Source organism: Myotis nattereri (genome assembly GCF_964212035.1).
Source record: "Myotis nattereri genome assembly, chromosome: 15".
NCBI lineage: Eukaryota > Metazoa > Chordata > Mammalia > Chiroptera > Vespertilionidae > Myotis > Myotis nattereri.
In genome coordinates, this window is record NC_138090.1 from 47,023,622 (window position 1) to 47,038,605 (window position 14,984).

Sequence of the window (14,984 nt, forward strand, 5' to 3'; positions counted from 1 at the left end):
AAGCTCCACCCCTTCCTCAGCCGCTGTCTCCCTCTCCTCTAAAAACACACCATCAGCAGTGCCAGTGTGACCTTCCAGAAGGTTCTGTGCCGGAAGAGCATGTCTGCAGGGACATGATGGGAGCAGCAGGTGCTGGGGGAGCAGGAACTCTGCAGCTGGAGTGCCCAGGGCAGACCCTGCCCCTGCGCTCACGTGTGTGATTCTGGGAGTGAGGACTGCCTCGGTGCCTCAGGTTCCCCCTTTGAAAAATGACTACGAAAACCAGATTAAATGAATCGATATTTGTAAAGGATTTCAAAACATGCCTGGAAGATATGAAGTGTGTCAGTGCTTGTTGAAAAGTAAACATTTTTTCTCTGTTTTAGCTTACACGTATAAATAACTTTAATTATTTTGCAATTTTAGTTTAAAAATATTTCCTTTTTAAAATATATTTCTTTATTGATTTCAGAGGGGAAGTGAGAAAGAGATAGAAACATCAATGATGAGAGAGGATCATTGATTGGCTGCCTCCTGCACACCCCCTATTGGGGATGGAGCCTGCAACCCAGGCATGTGCCCTTGGCCGGAATCGAACCTGGGACCCTGCAGTCCGCAGGCCAAGGCTCTATCCACTGAGCCAAGCCGGTGAGGGCAGTTTAAAAATATTTCTGGGTGGGCCAGGCTTTGCGCTGCTTGCGGAGGTTTTGTTCTGGGAGCGGAGTGGCCTGCGGTTTGGAGCTCGCAGAAGGGTGTCCTCTGCTCCTTGGCCGCGTCTCCACCCTGTTCCCGGCGGCTTCCAGGCACCATGGCTCCCGCGGAGGAAGCGAAAGGCAGAGGCGGCGGTGATCGCGGCAGCTGAGAAGCAGGAGAGGCTGGCTGGCGGCCAGAGGGAGGTGGAGGAGGGACGGTCCTTATCGGGCATTGCAGGAGTTGACGCGTGTGCGGGCGCGACGCCGCGGCCCTGAGCCAGGCGCTGCCCTGGAGGCCCCGGAGCTCCCGGTGAAGGTGACCCCTCCAAGCCCGGAGGGGCAGCTTCCAGGCGACGCTGCTGCAGGGGTGCGGAGCTCTGGACTGGGGTTAAGAAGGGGCCCCCACGCAAACTCAAGTTCCCTGAGCCGCAGGAAGTCGTGGAGAAGCTGAAGAGGTACCTTCCGTAGGAGGCTTGGCTGAAACCCGCATGCTGAGCTGTCTGTTCCCAGTGATGTTGGGACATGTATGACGGGACAGGGCCAAACTACAGGTATGTGCCTGAAGCTACAGTCTCTTCCCCTGCAGAACGGAGGGTTCAGTTGTGAGGCAACACTCTAGTGAGGCATTGAAAAGTTCTTGGATTTGCTTTAATAAAAGTTGAAATAAAGTTCTTGACTAATAAAAAAATATATATATTTCTGGGTGAGGACCCATAGATTCATCTCAAACTTTCTAATGGCAGAAAATTAGTGCAGTGCCTGCATGTCTCAAGATTGTAATCCAATTAAAATACCAATGGTATATTTCACAGACCTAGAACGTACTCTCCAAAAATTCATCTGGAATAAAAAAAGACCCCGAATAGCTGCAGCGATCCTGAGAAAGAACAAAGTAGGTGGGATCTCAATACCAGATATCAAGCTGTATTACAAAGCCACTGTTCTCAAAACTGCCTGGTACTAGCACAAGAACAGACATATAGATCAATGGAATAGAACAGAGAGCCCAGAAATCGGCCCGAACCAATATGCTCAATTAATATTTGACAAAGGAGGCAAGAACATACAATGGAGTCAAGATAGTCTCTTCAATAAATGGTGCTGGGAAAATTGGACAGAAACATGCAAGAAAATGAAACTAGACCACCAACTTACACCACACACAAAAATAAACTCAAAATGGATAAAGGACTTAAATGTATGACGAGAAACCATAAAATTTCTGTCGAGTAAGACTCCCTCCACGTTCTGCGTGGAGTAGGGTTCGGTATCTGAAAGAGGAGCCGCACAGCAAATGAGAGAAAATGACACGAGATAATTTTGCAACATTGGGGGACCAGGCAGCAAGTCCCGAAGGACTTCCTCTGTGCTCAGGCCTCACCAAGCTTTTATTGATCTGGGATGCACCCATAGCATAGCCCTTAGGCAGGTGACCCCCTAGTAACAAGCAGACTAGCCCATCAGCAAGGATTTACATAATAATAAATGGGGGAGCAGTTTCAGCTACCACTGTCTGGACAAACAGAGGTGGCGCCTAGCTCCAACCTTTGCTAGGGCTTCAAAGGCACCCAGCCTTCAGGGGGGTTTTGGGGAGTTCTCTGTCTATGCTTATCAGATAGTGAAGGCAATAAACAGTTTCCCACAATTTCTACAAGAATCGAAAGGCAACAAAATCTCAGACATATGCCGAAGCAATTTCTTCACTGACACAGCTCCTAGGGCACTTGAAACTAAAGAGAAAATGAACAAATGGGACTACATCAAAATAAAAAGCTTCTGCACAGCAAAAGAAACCATCAACAAAACAACAAGAAAGCCCACTGCATGGGAAAACATATTTGCCAATGTCATATCTGATAAGGGCCTAATCTCCAAAATCTACAGGGAGCTCATACAACTCAACAAAAGGAAGATAAACAATCCAATCAAAAAATGGGAAAAGGATCTAAATAGACACCTTTCAAAAGAGCACATTCAGAAAGCCAAGAGACATATGAAAACATGCTCAAAGTCACTAATCATCCGAGAGATGCAAATCAAAACAACAATGAGGTACCATCTCACACCTGTCAGACTGGCTATCATCAACAAATCAACAAACGACAAGTGCTGGAGAGGATGTGGAGAAAAAGGAACACTTGTGCACTGCTGGTGGGAATGCAGACTGGTGCAGCCACTATGGAAGACAGTATGGAGTTTTCTCAAAAAACTGAAAATGGAACTCCCATTTGATCCTGTGATCCCACTTCTAGGAATATATCCCAAGAAACCAGAAGCACCAATCAGAAAGGATATATGCACCCCTATGTTCATAGCAGCACAGTTCACCATAGCTAAGATCTGGAAACAGCCTAAGTGCCCATCAGTAGATGAATGGATTAGAAAACTGTGGTACATCTACACGATGGAATACTATGCTGCTGTAAAAAAGAAGGAACTCTTACCATTTGCAATGGCATGGATGGAACTGGAGAGCATTATGCTAAGTGAAATAAGCCAGTCGATGAAGGAAAAATACCACATGATCTCACTCATTCATGGATAATAAAGACCATTATAAACTTATGAACAAAAATAGATACAGAGGCAGAGCTGCTTCGAACAGACTGTCAAACTGCAGTGGGAAGGCCGGGGAGGGTAGGGGGGCAGAAGCGGGGGGTAAGAGATCAATCGAAGGACTTATATGCATGCATATAAGCATAACCAATGGACATAAGACACTGCGGGGTAGGGGAGGCCAGGGGATTGTCAATGGTGGGGGGGAAAAGGAGACATATGTAATACCCTTTGTAATACTTTAAGCAATAAATAAATAAATAAATAAATAAATAAATAAATAAATAAAAACATGAGAGAAAAAAAGATTGTAATCCAATGTCTTTTTTAATAATATATTTCAAATACTCTACTGACATGGAAAATGTTCACATCATAATGCTAAAGGGGGAAAAAAATTAAGGTACATAATTGCATACACCATTATCCCAGTGTGTTTTTTCCCCCATTGATTTTAGAGAGAGGATAAGGGAGGGAAGGAAGGAAGGAAGGAAGGAAGGAAGGAAGGAAGGAAAGAAGGAAGGAAGGAAAGAAGGAAGGAAGGAAGGAAAGAAGGAAGGAAGGAAGGGAGGAAGGGAGGAAGGGAGGAAGGGAGGAAGGGAGGAAGGGAGAAAGAGAGGAAGGAAGGGAGGGAGGAAGGGAGGGGGCAGAAAAGGAAGATTTATTGTTCTACTTATTTATGCATTCATTGATAGATTCTTGTATGTGCCCTGATCCAGGATCAAACATAAAACCTTAGCAGATTGGCAGCACGTTGTAGCCAACTGAACCACTCAGCCAGCACAGCCCAGTTTTAAAAAATTCCTGCACAGGTGCTCCTGGTAACTCGGGGGTTTTTTTAGGGCCAGCAAATCGAAGGGGCTGCCTGACTCCACGGTACTTCAATGACAGCCATGTAGCTAATAAATCTACCGCTGTTCTTTTTTCCCAGTGCATAGTTTTCATCTTTTATCATTAATAAAGTAAAATTCACATAAAAGAATTTCTGATTGGATTATTTTAATCAGTGGATTGTAAATGTCTATCCTATATAATAAAAGCTAATATGCAAATTGACAGAACCACTGAACAACCAGACGCTATGACGTGAACTGACCACCAGGGGGCAGATGCTCAATGCAGGAGCTGCCCCCTGGTGGTCAGTGTGCTCCCACAGGGGAGTGCCCTCAGCCAGAAGCCAGGTTCACGGCTGGCCAGTGCAGCGGCCGTGCCCGGAACCTCTCCTGCCTCTGCAGCAGGGCTGAGGAACAGCCAGCAGGTGGGCAGTAAGGAGCCAGGGGTCCCAGACTGCAAGAGGGATCACTGACTGTGAGAGGACGCAGGCCGGGCTGAGGGAACTCCCCTTCCGCCCCACCCCCTACCCCCAGTGCAAGAATTTCGTGCATCAGGCCTCTAGAGTATTTATGATGTTGTGTAACAACCACCACTAATTCCAAAACACTCCCATCAGCCCGACAAGAAAGCCCAGACCCATTCACAATCACCCTCATGACCCTTTCCCCTGCCCCTTCCCATCCACTGATCTGCTTCCTATCTCTATGGATTTGCCTATTCTGGACGTTTCATGTAAGTGGGATCATATGCTTGGTGGTCACTTGTGTCTTTCATGGAGTGTAAGGTTTTCAAGGTTCATCCATGTTGTCGCAGGTATCAGTGTTCTACTTCTTTTTAGTGACAATATATTCCATTGTCTGGACACAGCACATCCTGTTCATTCATTGTGGTGCAAGTGCCTGGCATTAGTGTTCTGACTGTAATGTTAATGATTGTAAATGTAAATGTCATCCAAATCACAGTCATCTACAAGGACCAAATTGCCAGGGGTAGGAGGCAGCTACCAGCAAAACACGCAGATAAGGAACCGGGCGGCTCACACCTATGAGGATCCCCTGTAGAAAGTCCTGGGTAACCTTGGTAACTGACAGCTTGGTGACCCCTGTGCCTCCCTTCCTGTGCTCTAGTTCCTTCTCTTATTGCATTAAATTCACCAATAAACAGTGAGCCCTCCAAACCCTAGAAATCCCACCCCTGGACCCTAATAAAGGCAGACCCGCAGGTCCACCCTCCTCCCCTCTCTCCATTCGCTGTGTGGCCTTCTGGCCTGCTGTGTGCCCTCCAGGATCTGTGAGTAATAAATCCTATTCTTAAGATTCTCTAATGGCTGGTGCGGAGGCGTGTCCTGCAATCATATTAACTCCGAGGGCTGGTCCAGCCACAACGGGACTGCCATCGAGGAAATGCCTGCGGGACGGGCCACAAGGACAAATGGCCCAGGCCAGGGCCCCAGGCGTTCCCACCCTGTGGCATCCACAGCGGAGACCCGTACATCACCATTCACCACCTTATAGGCATTTGGGTCCTTTCCAACCTGAGGTGTTAAGAGTAATTGTGCTATGAATGCACACTTGTACCCGTGGGCGTGAAGAGGTTTGTGGTTTTGATTCACTTTCCCTAATGACTCAGCATGTGGATCATCTCGTCATGGGTTCTGCGTCTGTTTGTTTGTCATCTTTGGGGAAATGTCTTCAAATCCTTTGCCCACTTTTTACTTGGTTGTTTGGCTTTTTATTGTTGACTGGGAAGAGTTTTTACTATATTCTGGATACAGTTCCCTTATCAGGCATATGATTTGCAAATATTTTCTTTCATACTGGTATTTATCTTTTCACTTCCATTTTTTTTTAATATATATTTTTATTGATTTCAGAGAGGAAGGGAGAAGGAGAGAGAGATAGAAACATCGATGAGATATACATATTGATTGGCTGCCTCCTGCACGCCTCCTATTGTGGATCAAACCTGCAACCTGGGCATGTGCCCTGAATGAGAATCAAACCCAGAACCTCTTGGTCCAGGGCAGTGGTCGGCAAACCGCGGCTCGCGAGCCACATGTGTCTCTTTGGCCCCTTGAGTGTGGCTCTTCCAAAAAAAACCACTTGCGGGCGCGCACATACAGTGCGAAGTTGACTTAAAACTTTAAGTAAAGTTTATTAAGTTAATTTTAGGGAATGTTGTGGAGTGAAAGAAGATGTGGTGTCGAGGATTGAGAAAGGTATGTTGAGATGGTTTGGACATATAGAGAGGATGAACGAAAGGAGATGGACGAAACAAGTATACAAGACGAGTGTGGATGGGAGAGTTGGAAGGGGTCAACCTCAGGGAACGTACCTCAATCAGACTGAGGACGTTTTTAGCAAAGGCCAGCTTAGGAGTAAACTAATGAAGTTAATAACAATGTACCTACCTATATAGTTTAAGTTTAAAAATTTGGCTCTCAAAGAAATTTCAATCATTGTACTGTTGATATTTGGCTCTGTGGACTAATGAGTTTGCCGACCACTGGTCCAGGGGAAGACGCTCCATGCATTAACCTACACCAGCTGAGCTCACTCCCTTGATGGTGCCTTTGAAGTAAAAGCTTTAACTCTGATGGATCCCAATGTATCTGTGTGTCTGTGGCTCCTCCTCCTTGTCCAGGCAGCACTACTCCCCTCTCCACGCTCACGGACAGGCCTGAGAGGATGAGGGGACACACTCAAGGCCATCATACACCTGTCCTCTCCGGCATCACCGTCACCTCCTTCTTGTATTTCTTTATGTCCTCCTGGGAGGAGGGAGTTGAAATCTCTGGACAGAGCTGGGTCTGCGTTCAGTGTATAGTGAGGGTGGACATCATCTGAACTTGTGCATAATGTGCCACCTCAAAGACTCATGTCCATGGACGGGGCACCGAGCCACCCCAGGGTCCCCACCACACCTGGTATCTAATTGTGGTGGCCCCACCCACAAGGGAAGGGATGGCTCATGTCCTTGGGGACTTCTCTATGCTTTTGCTGCATAGACTCTAATTTTTAAATTTTTGAAGTTTCCCTGTTGTACAGTGTTGCTCTGGGCATCTCTGGAGCCCCAGCATGAGCCTGCACATCCACCTGCCAGGGAACCTGTCAGCCTCCTTCTAAGAGCAAGGAAGGGTCTGGGTGCCCATCCAGGTTATGGTCCCCTAACGCCCTGCTGCAGGTAGCAGAGATCAGGCCAGAAACCTGAAGGTGGACTGGGGGCTCCCTGTTGGCTGTGGCAGGGAGCAGGCTGCCTGTGCAGGCTGGCATGTGGCCCTGGAGTCCCAGCCCCCCCCTCCTCAGTGACATCCTGCTCACCGGCCTCTTTCCCCCTCAGCTGGTTCTCCACCCAACTCCTGCTTTCCCCTGGAAGAGCCTTCTGGAGACCAATGGATATTACCACCTCCAGCTGCCAGGAGGGAAGCCCAGCCTATTTGGTCCTGGCCAAAAGGGGAGGCCAGTGAGGGGCTGATGGTAGGAAGAAATTCTAATTTCCTGGTCCATGGCATGTACCTGGGCTGCTGGCTTGATACCTTCCCAGGTTGGTGGGAGTGCAGGAGGCAACCAATAGATGGGGCTCTCTCACATCCATGTCTCTCTCACTCTCCCGAACTCCTTGGGTTGAGGATTAAGAAAAAAAATAACATGTCCATAGTCTCTTAAATAGGTGATAGGACATTCAGGCCACGTTTAAATACTTATCACCAAGAAAACTCCAGGCCCACTGGCATCATCGGTGAACTCTTACAAAGGCTTAAGAATAACACTGAGGCAGGCAGGCTGCTCCCCTCAGGCCCTCCCTCCCCTTCGGACACACAGCCAACCAGGGACTGACCTGAAGGAGCCTGCCCTCTACAGGATCCACTTCAGGGCTCAGCTCATCATGCAACAAACACTGTCCTTTTGGTGACCGTCCCTCATTTAAATACTAAAACACACACCCTGGGTGGGGCTTTAACATGCTAATAGGACGCGCCAGGCAAGAAGAAGCATGTAGTTCCACAGTGCACGCGCCCACAGCCCCTGCTCTGCATACTTGCGGGCACTTTTCCTGCCTCAGCCTCTTCACCATTCTCCCCAGGCTCTGATGGGAAGCAGCCTGTCTCCTCTCCCTTTGTAGTGCTGACTTCCTGGTGCAGGAGCTTAAATATACCTTTGTCTGTATCGGTTTCGGGTGACCTCCCTTGATGTCTATCCTGGAAGATTGCAAGAACCCAGGGCACCCATAACCAAGCAGCAATCTTATACGAACTGTCGCAGAAAATGGAACCTGTTTCCTAAGGCCAGCATAAACCTGATACCTCCAACACCCACCTGTCTCCCTGCCCACCCCCGCATTCCTCACCCCCATCCGGCAGCCCCTCAGACACGCCCTTCCATCATGGGCCCACCCTCCATGGCTCCCATGTCCTGCTGCTCCAAGGGCCTCTCTTTCCCCAGACACCGCCCCCTCACTGGGACCCCACACACTCTCCTGCCCCCTCTGTGGCCACCTCGTTAGCTGACAATTCTTTCAGAATCCAAAGGGAATGAGGATGCTGGGATCCTTGGTCGTTCTAAATGCAAGCCAACTCCTCTGGGGAGGCTGGGAGCAGGCTTGGCACCAGCCGGGGTGTGTGCCAGGAAGAGGGTGAGGTGGAGCAGGGAGCCAGGGTGAGAGAGAAGCATGTTCCCTGGGGCAAGATTGGAGCTGGAGTTGCCGGGCGTGGAGCCTGGTCTCCCAGAACAGCTGAGTCAGACTCTGGGCCAGGGCAGGAGGTCAGGGGGCTCTGACGGTTGGAGGGCAGTGGCTGGTCCCGGGAGGTGTGGACACTGAGAGCCCCTCACTCACCAGCCTGAGGCCTTGGGGTCGGAGGGCCCAGGTTTGAACCCTCCCTCTGTCTCCTCCCGTGGCGTCAAGAAATGACGTGCCTGGTGTTTTTGCACAGACATCTTGCTGCAACCATTTTACTGCAAATATTTTTGCCCCCTAACTAATTGGCCTTAAGGCAATTTTGCTGTAAAAAAGTCACACAAAAAAAGAGGACTACTAAAAAGGTCAGCAATTTAAGACTTTATTAGAAAATAAAAAGTATTTGGGCCCTGGCCGGTTTGGCTCAATGGACAGAGCGTCAGCTAAGAGGACCGAAAGGTCCCGGGTTTGATTTTGGTCAGGAGCACGTACTTCAGTTGCAGGCTCCTCCCTGGCCAGGGCCCTGGGCGGGCAGGTGCAGGAGGCAATCAATTGATGTGTTTATATCACATTGATGTTTCTCTGTCTTTTTCTCTCTCTTCCACTCTCTCTAAAAATCAATGGAAGAATATCCTCAGGTGAGTATAAAAAAAAAAGTGTTTGAATTCACTTTAAATGTGTACAAATTCCCATCAACACTGCTCAAAAACTGATTTTATTCTGTGGACTGTACCTAAGCAGTTGTCTTGTTTCTATGGGAATGTGGGTCCAACTCTGCACCGTCAGAGAGGACGTGGCCCCACCTGTTTGGCTCAGTGGACAGAGCCGCAGTCTGTGGACTGAAGGGTCTCGGGTTTGATTCCTGCCAAGGGCGTGCACCACGGTTGTAGGCTCGATCCCGTGTGCGGGCGGCAGCCGATCGATGGGTCGCTCTCACATTGATGCTTTCCTCTCTGTCTCTTCCCCTCCCTTCCACTCTCTGTAAAAGTCAGTGGAAAAATATCCTCGGGTGCGTATTAACAAAATCAACAACAACAACAACAAAAAGAGGACGTGGGCCTCTCCTCCTTCTAGTGCTGTGTGTTTCAAAATCAGAGCATTTGAGATTTTGTTCCCTGACACATGGAGTCAGTGTGTCTCAAATAAAATCTTCTAAAAAATAAGAAGCCCTGGCCCATTTCTCTCAGTGGTTAGAGCATCGGCACCCAGAGGTAGGGTCTGGGGTTTGATTCCAAGTCAGACCACGTATCTCACTTACAGGCTTGATACACCCCACTCCCTCACCTCATGAGGGTGCGTGCTGGAAGCAACCAATTCATGTGTCTCTCTCACATCTGTGTTTATTTCCCTCCGCCCCCAGCCCATTCTCTCTAAAATAATGCATGGAAAAAATATTCTTGGGTGAGGATTAAAAAAAGAAGAAGAAGAAGAAGAAGAAGAAGAAGAAGAAGAAGAAGAAGAAGAAATGAACTTTTGGGAGACAAATAATAGCCACCTGGAAGAAATACTAACTATCTAAAGCAACCACCACCAGGCCTACTCATCACTAGAAGATTATGAGGGCGAGCTCAGATTTATACAGGGATATAAAAAACGGGAGTAACAGCAGGAGCTTCATCAATGGAGACATGAAACCAAGGAAACAAACGCCCCTTACAGAGCCCCTTTCAGTCCCTGGAATCCAGAGGCAGACTCCCTGTTGGATGTTTGATTGGCAGCTTTCAGGGCCCATGCCCCTCCTTCAGCCTCACATCTGGGTCAGCCCTTAGGAAGCCCTCTGGGCTGCCTCCCCTCACCCCAAGGGAAGTTCAACCATAAAAAGCAAGACCTGCCCAACTCCCAGCCAAAATAGAAGCCAATGCTAACACCCCCCCCCCACCAATGCTCCCCCATCCTCCCCCCAGTTCCCCTTTACTTCATTCCAGAGGAAACCGGAGCCCTTCTCCTTTGGGGAGTCCTATTGTTGTCTCCTGTGAGCATAACAAACCTCATTGTGTAGAAATTAGTGCTGTGTCATTCCTCCTGATATTCATATAAATTCCTGCGTGAGGGGTTGTCCTGCATCCAGCCAGGGTCACTGAGCACCCAAAGCCACCGCCACCACCAACAAAAGGGCTATAGCAGCTTCCTCTGCCCAGTCTCAGTGGTCCCCGTCTGGGGCCAGTCGGCCACCTCTACTGGACTTAAGCTCTGTGATGTCAGGGACAGCACTGCCATGGCCACAGCCAAGGGCCCAGTAGTTGGGGGCACTGTACCTTCCAAAGAGCAGAGAACACTCGGGGTCTCGTGGGAAATAGGAGATATTGAAACCCTCTGCCCAGCTCCCTCTGTGGAAGGAAGACCCTGGCGCAAGGCCCCTCTGCAGTTCCAGGCACGGTCTGGACTGGACTCACACCCCCAGCACCAGCCAGGGTCTCCCTCAGGCCCAGACCCAGCCCCTCCAGAAAGGGGAGCCGCCCGGTGTGAGGCTCTGCTGGACACACCCCAGGTGAGACGTCCCCGCACCTCCAGGTGCTGCTGTCAGGACTGTGCTTCTGGAAGGTGAGTCAGAGAAGGAAACCGGGTTCCCGCCTGTCACAGGCTTCCCCGCTGGTTTCCCTGGGGCCCAGCAGCTACACAGGCTGAGCCTCCTCCTGGCAGCATTGGGGTGTTCTTTCCACCTGGCTTCAGGGGGCCCCTCCCTGGGAACAGGCAAGAATGTGAGGAATGTCATCTCTGTTCCAAGCATGTCAGGAATGCAGGGGGACTCCCAGGGCGCAGGCCTGCCCTGTGCTTGCTGCTGCAGGGAGGTGCTCCTGGGGCCCCCTGCGTTCTTCAGGCTTCACGCTGAGGGCAGTCCCTGCAGCAGGGCTTTCCTGATCACCGCCTGGAGGGGCTCCCCACATCCTCTCCTGGTTAATGGGCTCCTGCCAGCAAACAGAAACACTCACCCCCATGTCAGCACCAGGGGCTGTAGTACAGGGGTGGCGGCTGATCCGTTCTCTGGCAGGAGGAACGTGCTCCGTGCTCACTCCAGACATGCCCGAGACAGCACTGTCAAACTGAAAAGATTGACATTTTTTTATTTAAAAACCTTTGGACTGGCCCGGCCGGTGTGGGTCAGTGGTTGAGTGTCCACCTCTGAACCAGGAGGTCACGGTGTGATTCCCGGTCAGGGCACATTTCCGGTTGTGGGCTCCATCCAGCATGCCGGGGGCAGCCAATCAATGATTCTCTGTCATCACTGATGTTTCTATCTCTCTCTCCCTCTCCCTTCCTCTTTGAAATCAATAAAAAATGTATATTTAAAAACCCTGGACCATATTCAGCAAAACCATAGAGAAGCACAGAAGGAAATGAGTCATTCCACTGCCTCCTGGGGCCCAGCAGTTGAACAGGCTGAGCCTCCCTCCTGGCAGCATTGGGGTGTTCTTTCCACCTGGCTTCAGGGGGCCCCTCCCTGGGGACAGACAAGAATGTGAGGAATGTCATCTCTGCTCCCAGCAGGCCAGGAATGCAGGCTGGGGAAGCCTGTGACAGGTGGAAACCCCGGGTTTCCTTCTCTGATTCACCTGCCACAATTACCTACCAGGTGTGTGTGTGGGAAAGAGGGGTGGGGGGGGACGGGGGGGGCACTGGGGTGAATGGGTGTCCCGGCCTTGAGCCAGTTTCTTGGAAGTGGCCAGATCATGCACAGGTTCAGCTGATGCCCACTCTCACCACAACCTGAACCCAGCCCCACGTCTGTTTAAAGAGAGACCCACTCCCTGAGGGACTTAGGGAAACACAACTGGGACGTGACAGTGACACCCAAGAACACAGGCAGTCAGGGACCTTGACTGTTTCTCCCCAGATCGGCTCAAGCCGGTAGATGAGCTGGGAAAGTGGAGTGATGCTGCCTGAACAAGGAGAAGGAGCCAAAAAATAGCCGCAGTGGATCATGGGAGACAAGGGGCAGGGCTTCACACCTCCCTACCCCACCCCCCCAGGTGATTCCCGCTTTGTCAGGCTGACTCCGCCCAATAGAAAATGGCTCTCTTGACTTGACAGTATATTTTAAAATGTCAATCACTGTAAGGCGAGAACACAGTTATTTGGTTTTAGACATTTACAGAGGCCCTGGCCGGTTTGCTCAGTGGTTAGAGCGCCGGCCCTGGGACTGAGGGTCGCAGGATGGATTCTGGGTCAGGGGCACCTGGTCCTCCCTTGCAGGCTCCGTTGCCAGGCCCCAGGAGGGCGCCTGTGGGAAGCAACCAGCGGGTGTTTCTTTCCCTTTCTCCCCCGCCCTTCCAGGATCTCGAGAAAAATCAATAGAACAAATATCCTCTGGTGAGGATTAAAGGGGGGAAAAAACAAGATATTAAAATTAGAAACAGTGATTCATTATCTAGTTCCAAAGCCACAATGGAATTACTGAATCAATCATTTTTTTTGGAACCAGTCTTTCATAAGGGTTGCCAAAGATAATTTTTGTATTTTTAATTGAGTATGTTTGACATATAACACTGTGTACATATAAAGTGTAGACCTGTTAGTTTGGTACTTTTGGATGTTGTAATAGGATTGCTGTTGTAGCGATATTTATCACATTACATAATTATAATTTTTTTATAATTTGTATTTGTAGAGTTGACGTTCTGCTCCATGCCAAAATATTCCTCCCCCCCCCCCTCACCTCCGCTCCCTTTTTTTTTTTTTTTTTTTTAAATTGATAGCCCTGACCGGTTTGGCTCAGTGGATAGAGCGTCGGCCTGCAGACTCAAGGGTCCCAGGTTCGATTCCGGTCAAGGGCATGTACCTGGGTTGTGGGCACATCCCCAGTAGGAGGTGTGTAGGAGGCAGCTGATTGATGTTTCTCTCTCATCAATGTATCTAACTCTCTGTCCCTCTCCCTTCCTCTCTGTAAAAAATCAATAAAATATTTTTTTAAAAAAAATTGATAATGCAGACTGTGCATTTGGGGGGCTGCTCCAGGTCCCCCAAGTTGATACAAGGATCTTCTTAGTGCTGGCTTTTTTCTCTTCTCACAATGTCCCCGTCCTTTTCTAGAACATCTTCACTGTTTGTATCAACAGCACATGCCAGACTCCGCTGGTCCTTTTGCTGACCCAGACCTGGAGTCAGCCGTTTCCCTAGAAGCTGGGTCCTGGGGGGGGGGGGGGGGTAAGGGGCGTCTTTAGAAACAGAAGGGCTCCCAGTGCCCATCCACTGCCCCCGAGATCCCCCCTCAGCCACCCGTGTTTCTGACTTCATTCTCCCACAGGGGAAACCACGGCTTTTTGCAACACGTCAATGTACATTATCGTTTGCTCAGTCCTACACATAAAATATTGAGATTTTAGTCTGAATAGAATCTGATTCATAAACCTTTTCCACATAGGCCTTTAGGAGGCATTTTTACCAGCCTGCTTAAACTCATTCCCTATATTTTCTTCTAATAAATTTGTTGCTTTTTGATATTTACCCTTCTATCCCAGATCACATTGTGGTTTTATGAATGCTGTGAAGTTGGCATCTAACTATTTTCCTTCCAATTGATGGCCAGGAGTCTGATACTATTTTAAAATATTCCATTGAGCTCTGGCCTGGGAGCTGAGTTGGCTCGAGCATCGTCCCAATATGCCAAGCTGGTGGGTTTGATGTCCGGTCAGGGCACATACAAGAAGCAACCAATGAACGTATGAGTGAATGGAGCAGCAAATCAATGTTTCTCTATCTATCTATCTGTCTATCCATGTCTATCTCTCTCTCTTTCTCATATTCCTTCTTCTCTCTCTGAAATTAATAAACCAGTTAGGGCTAAAGTCTATTTTTTTAAAAAAAAATGCAGGAGCCAGCTAGTGGGGGCTCCCACTCACCAAATGTTGGAAAATTAGAAAATCAAAATAATGATATGAATTATAACCTAATGAATGAAAGAGAATTCTAGAAGTCCATCCTGCCATAAATAATGAATTAAAACAAATGAGAAGATGAATATTATTCTTACAGTGAAATGGCAACTAATAAATGTAGAAGAAAGAGAGAACTAGAACACTGGCCAGTGTAACTAAGTGGTTAGAGCATCGGCCCTCTCACCAAAGGGTGGAGAGTTCGATTCCCAGTCAAGGACAGGTACCAGGGTTGCGGGTTCAATCCCTGGTCCAGGCAACTGATCAATGTGTCTCTCTCACATCTCTCTCTCTCTTTTTCCCTTTTCCTTCCTCTCTCCCTTCCACTCTCTCTAAAAATCAATGAAAAAATATCCTCTGGAGAGGATTAACAACAAAA

The 14,984-nt window shown here is 48.9% G+C and overlaps 1 pseudogene across 1 annotated transcript; it reads left to right on the forward strand.

Moving 5' to 3' along the window:
* The first annotated feature begins 314 nt into the window (after window positions 1-314).
* On the forward strand, window positions 315-1,139 carry LOC308530643 (selenoprotein H-like; annotated as a pseudogene). The gene is made up of 2 exons: window positions 315-323; window positions 783-1,139. The product of its transcript is annotated as a selenoprotein H-like (transcript).
* The last annotated feature ends 13,845 nt before the right edge of the window (window positions 1,140-14,984 follow it).